Source organism: Podarcis melisellensis, assembly GCF_964234715.1.
Source record: "Podarcis melisellensis genome assembly, chromosome: 6".
In the NCBI taxonomy this organism is placed as follows: domain Eukaryota; kingdom Metazoa; phylum Chordata; class Lepidosauria; order Squamata; family Lacertidae; genus Podarcis; species Podarcis melisellensis.
The window spans coordinates 6648825-6656716 of record NC_138538.1 but is presented as its reverse complement, the minus strand read 5'-3'; positions in this window follow the sequence as shown (position 1 = coordinate 6656716).

The following is a 7892-nucleotide window of genomic DNA, read 5'->3' as shown; positions in this document are numbered from 1 at the left end:
CATGCTGCTCAGGAGAAAAAAATACTCACTGCTCAGCCCGGTTTCTAAAACACAAGTGGAGTAGCCTCCCTTAGGCTATCATCCCGCTTCTGCCTCCGTTTTTCTAACACTGGGTTATATTTTGCTATATTCCAAGAGAGAAGCAGGAGGGAGCATAAAATTACACACAGACATGTTTTTATTTATTTGTACCCTGCCAGATGGGTGGGTATGTATAAATAAATAAATAAATAAAATAAGTTATTATTATTATTATTATTAAATGGCTCCTCCATCCTTTGCTCCTTCTTCCTCAGCCAGGACAAAGTCCTCTGAAGTGATTGAGAATTTAAATGCCGCTGGCCAAATAAAGTCCAGGGCTTATGAAATTGTAGGCAAGCATATTCCACCTTTTTAATACCTCGGCCTTTACAATTTATTACTTTTATTATTAACATGCGCTCCCAGGCTCCTGAATTTCTGCGCAATTAAATTCTGCATCGTTGCTTTTAAAATTACATCTTCTAAATTGGTATTTTTGTGGCGGGGGTGAGGGGAGGGGTACTACATGCTTTAGGGCATAATCCCATACATGCTTACCTGGGTGTGAGTCCCACTAAACACAGCAGGCCTTACGTCTGAGTAGACATGCCTCCAAGATTGCACCATTATTATTAATAGGAAAGCATTGTTAGGAACTGATTTTGTTGTGTGGCTAACCTGACTGGATTTTGTTTTGTTATATTTTGATGACTCCTTTTTTTAACAGAATTGCTGTTTAATACCTTGCTGTTTAATAAATATCCGGATTTTAAACATCTGACTATAAAATACGATGTATGTATGATTGCCTCACTGTTGTAAGTGGCTTGTCCTAGATATTTCGGATTGTTTGTTGTTGTTTGTTCATCTCTTGTATTATTATTGTTTTGATGTAAATTGTCTTAAGCCCTTCATATGCAAAGATGCTCTACAAATAAACTGGAAGCTGAGTTCAATTACCTGTGGCATCTCTGACTCTTCTTTGCTGTCCAGAGCTTTGACTTCCCCCTGACTTGGACTATTCAACCACCTTCAACCTCTCTGAGCAGAGTAGAAAGGGACGCGTTGCCTCGGTTCCAAGCTGGGTTTCCATGTGTAAAGTTTTTACACTGATACTTTGCACTGGAAGCCAGGATTGAACCATACAAGATGGGTGCTCACCTAACCAGCATGGTTAGAGGATGGTTGGAGGAGCATGGTTGGCAGGAGCTGGGACCAAACAACGGGAGCTCACCCCGTCGCGGGGATTCGAACTTCCGACCTTCTGATCGGCAAGTCCTAAGCTCTGTGGTTTAACCCATAGCGCCAAGATTAGCACAGGCAAAACATGTCCAGGCAACTCCCAAGTACCCACAATCAAAGGACAATAGAGCCCCCTTGGCACATCCATAGACTGGGGCAAGTCCGGTGATGGGGTTTGGGAAGCTAAGTGCTCAGCAATTGAAACAAAAATTTTAAAAAATCCTTCCAGTAACACCTTAGAGACCAACTAAGTTTGTTATTGGGATGAGCTTTTGTGTGCATGCACACTTCTTCAGATACCTCAGCAACTCTCACCCCTGGGCACTTCCTTGGGTGGGGGGTGTGTACATGTCCTCACGGGAGGTGGCAGAGGGCAAAATGGCATTGGAATATGTTTGAATTGGCAAGGGGTTGATTTTATATGATTTATAAAGCTAGGTATCTTCCCTGAGCAGTCAAGTCGAAAGGATACATTCAGGCATAATATTTGTAACATTCAACAACCCCACTGATGTGCCCCCCCCCCCGGTAAATTCTGTAACAGCTGGGATCTCCAAGGATCCTCTAGTCCAACTCCCTACAATCCAATCCAATCCAGCTCCAGGTGGAAGTGAATCCACAACCTGATTGGCCTACAGGAGAATCCCGGAATTAGCCAATCACGTGGGGCCCATTGTGTATATAATGTATATAAAGCAGATATTGTGGGGGAACTTCCATTCCTCCTCACCACTATGAGCTGAATAAAGAGCATGAAATCCACTCTCGACTCCAAGTATATTTCAAAAACCTTCAAGGAAGGAGAGTCCAGCATCTCCCGAGGGAGACCATTCCACTGTCCTAACAGCTCTTCCTGGAAGAAAGTTCTTCCTAATGTTTAGCCTGAATCTTCTTTCTTGTAACGAGGTTATTGGTTCGAGTCCTGCCCTCAAGAGCAGGAGAAAACAGGCTCTTTCCATCTTCCTTGTGGCAGCCCATCAGATATTTGAAGGTGGCTATCATCTCTCAGTCTCCTTATTCAGATAAAGGTCCAGATAATCTTGTGAAAAGCCTTTATTATTGGAGACTATCCCATGCAGACAGAGTCTCTGTGCACATCATGCATTTAAAGCACATTTAAAGCATGTGCAAAACACATTGCTCCCCACCCCCCAAAAAAGAATCCTTCACTGAGCTACAATTCCCAGCACCCATTACAAACTACAATTCGCATGATTATTGAGGAAGACATGCGCTTTAAATATATGGCTTGCACACTGCCATAAGCGCAAGCTTTCTTCTGGCCCTGAACAACATGGTGCGATATCATATGGCATGTGTCAGCGCTGGACTGGTGCACCAAAGCTTTCTGCCTATATAAATAAAAATGTAATGCTGTCATCAAGCGGCCCCAATTGGAGGATTTGTTGCGCCACATCACAATGCTGGATTTGCATAAAGCCAGAGCACAGCCTCCCATTGGAGGATTTGCAGTGCCTCATCAAGGGGGAGGAGGAATGGGAGGAGAGTTGGCAAGCAAACTGAAAAATACAAGAGAGCCATTCTTGCAGTGAAGGACTATCTAGTGGGGTTTTAATCTCCTTTCAAAGGCATAAGTAACAACCCAAGAGGGAAGCGGAAATAATGGCAGCCAAGTAGTATCTCAAAGGCTGCAACACTCGGAATGGATCCTTGAATAATTGTTCCCAAAAGAAAAGGTGGCAGCACAGAGAAGAATACTTGAGACTCAAAAGGAGTGGAGATCAGGAAAGTGAAAAGGATAAAGGTCAGAAGGATGTCAGGAGCAGAAAAAAAAGGCTCCTAAGAGCAACATCTCCAAGGCAGCGTCATAATTAAGCAGAACTCGCCCCCCTGAAATCAGATTTAAGCAAAACATTTAATTTGCAAGTGGTGGTCCTCCAGTATAATTGGAAAGATTAAACCTTCAGAGGGATTGCCGCAGTATACAAGCCACACATGTGATATCAGTTCCTTTAATGTTGTGGTTTTCAAAGGGTGTTGCAAGAACCCCTGAGGTCCCTTAGAACAGGCTTCCTCAACCTCAGCCCTCCAGATGTTTTTGGCCTACAAATCCCATGATCCCTAGCTAGCAGGACCAGCAGTCAGGGATGATGGGAATTGTAGTCTCAAAACATCTGGAGGGCTGAGGTTGAGGGAGCCTGGCTTAGAAGATTACCCAGAGTTCCCCAGCGAGCAGGAAAGAGAAGGAAACTTCACTCAAAGACAGCTTTCCCCAAAGACAGCCGCCATTGGGCGACAAATTCTCAATTCGAATCAATTTGAGTTTTAATTATTATTATTTTATATTTTTTAAAAAAATTCTTTTCGTACAAGCAATCAAAAGGACAGAATGTAGTAAATAAACATGTACGTGCTTATCAGCTGCTAAATATAACCAGAACCATAGTTGTAGTGGGGCAATTGGCATTAAAAGAGAAAGAAAGCAGAAGACATTTGTAAACAGCTTAGTTTTTCTTACATTCGAACAGGGTATACGTTTAATTAATTAATTACGAGCTTGATGGAACTAAAAAGGAAAAGGATTTAGGGGGGGAGATCTAAATGATAACAAAGTAGGTACCAGGTTAACTTTTATTATATGGGAATGCTAATGTTGAAGAAGTTTTTTTAGGCTGGCCTAATTACTGTAATGGGACGTGGGTGGCACTGTGGGTTAAACCACAGAGCCTTGGACTTGCCAATCAGAAGGTTGGCAGTTCGAATCCCCGCGACGGGGTGAGCTCCCGTTGCTCGGTCCCTGCTCCTGCCAACCTAGCAGTTTGAAAGCATGTAAAAGTGCAAGTAGATAAATAGGTACTGCTGCGGCAGGAAGGTAAACGGCATTTCCGTGCACTGCTCTGGTTCACCAGAAGCGGCTTAGTCATGCTGGCCACATGACCCGGAAGCTGTACGCTGGCTCCCTCAGCCAATAAAGCGAGATGAGCACCACAACCCCAGAGTCGGCCATGACTGGACCTAATGGTCAGGGGTTCCTTTACTTAATTACTGCAACGTCAGGGGATGTTTTGCATTCAGGATTATTGACTTAACCCTGCGGCTTCCCTCCTTTTCCTTTGCCGAGAAAAAAAACCTGCCGCAGGCTTTTGTTAGGAGTCCTGCCAGGGAATTGTATATAACCCATGCTGAGAAACTTGTGGTGCCGAAACTTCACCTGCGCAGATCCTGAATGAGCTATTAAGGCAATATATTGGGGCGGCTGAGCAGATAAGAGCAATCTCAGCACCTCCTATAGAGATCTGTAGGACAAAGCAGACTGGATCGATGTATTTATTTGAAGGATTTTTACCCCGCTGTTCAGCCAGAAAGGGCTCCTGGGGGGTCTTAGAAAGATCGGTAATAAGACAGTTCCTCCTTTCAGGCTTTCAATTTAACAGACATAGCACAAAAGGAATGGGGGTGGAGGAGGGGGGAAGCAAACTCGTGCACTGGGCCTTATTTATTTACTTGAAAACATTTATAGAACACTTAACCCTTCCCATAGTGATGCACAAGTTTAGCAGAATGGAATAAAGCACATTAAAAAGCACATCATAAAATACTGTCAACAAATAATGCCAGTAAATAGGCTCGGCTCTCTGGAAAAAGAAGCAGATTATTATTTTTTTAATACATGATGAAAGACCACAGTTGTTGGTTCCTGTCTAGTTTCTATGGGGAGCATATTCCACAGGGCAGGTGCTGTGAGCCTGAAACCAAACAGCTACAGAATGAGGCTCTGGCGCATGAGGCAACAGATACTGAGCCTCCAGAGGAGACCGCAGTCTACCTCTAATCCTGGGAGTACCTCTAGCCATCATCCTGTTCGACAGAGTCTCCCTTTCAACTCTACGATTCTATCATTCTCTCTTCTTTGGCGATCCCTTGTAGCCAAGTAAGATTGTCTTCCATAAACACGGTTTTAACAATGAGTCCGTAAGTGACTGTGGAGGCCAATTCTGGATCCACATGTTCTTCCACAGTGGGGACATTGGTTTCCAGGTGGGAGTTGATCACGGTGAGGATTTGCCAAGCGTGCCTTCCTCTTAGCACATTTCTCCCTTGTGTCCTGAGTTCAAGTGTCTTCAAAGCCCACGACACCTTTGGTAAAGGCTGTTCTCCAATTGGAGCGCTCGCAGGTCAGTGTTACCCAGTTGTTGGTGTTTATATAGTGGTACCTCTGCTTACGGATTTAATTCGTTTCGGGGTGCAGTGCGCACCTCTTTAAACCTCTTTTGTTAACCACCAACATTACTCTTTCCATTTTTAAGTTCGGAATAGAGTAGTTGCTTTGGAAGACGACCATCAGGCATCTGCACAACTTGACCAGTCCAACGAAGCTGATGTTGAAGAATCATTGCTTCGACACTGGTGATCTTTGCTTCTTCCAGTACACTGGCATTGGTTCGCCCGGCTTCTGAATGATGTATAAAAAATTTTGGAGACACCATTGATGGAATCTTTCGAGGAGTTGCAGATGGCGTTGATAAGTGGTCCATGTTTCACAAGCATACAGTCAGGTTGGTAGTACAATAGCTTTGGAAACAAGTATTTTGGTTTCCCTGCGAATGTCCCCTGTGCGTGAATTTATTTTATGTGTGTCCTGTGATTCTATCCCTAAGAAACATGACTAGGGAGCTTTGGGTGTTTATCAGACTGGGGAGATCCAGGAGTAAGCATGCAGCAAGGTCACAGAGGAAGAGGGGAAAGGTTCGACATATTTGTGTCATCTTTAACGCATCGGTTTTGATCTCAGTCTTTGGCTGCAGGAGTGAGCGTGTGGCTAGCAGGAAACAAATGGCGTTGTGGGAGGGTGAGACGGCCCCTTCTTGCTTTCAGGAGAGAAAGGGTCTGTCGTCTGATGTGGGCCTGGGAAATCGAGTTCCCGATTGCTGGAGTTGGGTGGCACCTACTGGATGAACAGAACAACGCAGCTCAGAAGGAAACGACAAGGAACGGGGAGAAATTAATAAATAATAATAATATGGTCAGCTCGCATTCCCTGCTTTAACTCCTGTGCTGCTTTACGGGGGTTATTTTATTGCGTGCTTTAACTATGGGTGCTTATATTTTGGGTGCTAATTATGGGTGCTTATAAGGGGATGCGAGTGGCGCTGTGGGCTAAACCGCAGAGCCTATGACTTGCCGATCAGAAGGTCGGCGGTTCAAATCCCCGCGACGGGGTGAGCTCCCGTTGCTCGGTCCCTGCTCCTGCCAACCTAGCAGTTCGAAAGCACGTCAAGTGCGAGTAGATAAATAGGCACCACTCCAGCGGGAAGGTAAATGGCATTTCTGCGCACTGCTCTGGTTCGGCAGAAGTGGCTTAGTCATGCTGGCCACATGACCCGGAAGCTATACGCTGGCTCCCTTGGCCAATAAAGCGAGATGAGCGCCACAACCCCAGTGTTGGTCACGACTGGGCCTAATGGTCAGGGGTCCCTTTACCTTTACTTTATATTTTAATGGTTATGATGGCTTTGATTTCAATGACTACGGAGTTTGACAGCTATGCCCTACCTCCTCTGTCGGAGACAGTATGGTTCTGAGTACCAGTTGTTGCAAACCACAGAGGAAGAGCGTGCTCTTGAACTCAGGGCTTGCTTGCCCCAGGAATGAAGGTTCCCACACCAGTCGCATGGCTTGCTGGCCAGCTCTCAGAGACACAACCCTACACACAAACACAAACACAAACACACCATCTCTTCCAGAGCAACAGAAGCTAAGAAGGCAGAGATCCAGATGGGAATTTCAGAACAGCTACAGAAGTCCAAATGCTTTGCTTGCAGAAGTGCTTTGGGAGGGAGTGGATGACCGAAACTGCCTTTTACTGAGTCAGATTGGCTGGTCCATATAGCTCAGTGCTGCCTACACTGACTGGCAGAGGCTCTTCAGGGTTTCAGGCATGCAATCTCTCCCAGTGAAATATACTCGGAGTCGAGAGTGGATTTCATGCTCCTTATTCAGCTCATAGTGGTGAGGAGGAATGGAAGTTCCCCCAGAATGTCTGCTTTACAGTATATACGTTATTTACACAATGGGCCCCATGTGATTGGCTAATTCCGGGATTCTCCTGTAGGCCATCAGGTTGCGGATTCACTTCCACCTGGAGCTGGATTGGGTGGCTCCTGCTGCATTGTTCTAGGACCAATCAGACTGCTGCATTTTGGATCCTATTGTTCTAGGACCAATCAGACTGCTGCATTTTGGATCCTATTGTTCTAGGACCGATCAGACTGCTGCATTTTGGATCCTATTGTTCTAGGACCAATCAGACTGCTGCATTTTGGATCCTATTGTTCTAGGACCAATCAGACTGCTGCATTTTGGATCCTATTCAACTCAGCACATAACACCCAGCCTTGCCCAGAAACACTGAGGATTAAAGCTGGGAGCTTCTAAGCGCAAAACACCATCGATCTATGGCCCTCCCTGGCGAAGTGGAAACTCAGGCACAGCTCAGGGCCTGACTGAGAGCCAGAGCATAAGCGAAGCTGCTGGATCTGTCTTTTAAAGTCATCCGAGTCTGTGGCCATCCCTGCCTCCAGTGGCAGTGAGTTCCATAGTTTCAACTATACACTGCCTTTCTTTTCTCTGTCCTGAATCTTCCAGCGCTCAGCTTCCTTGCATTCTCC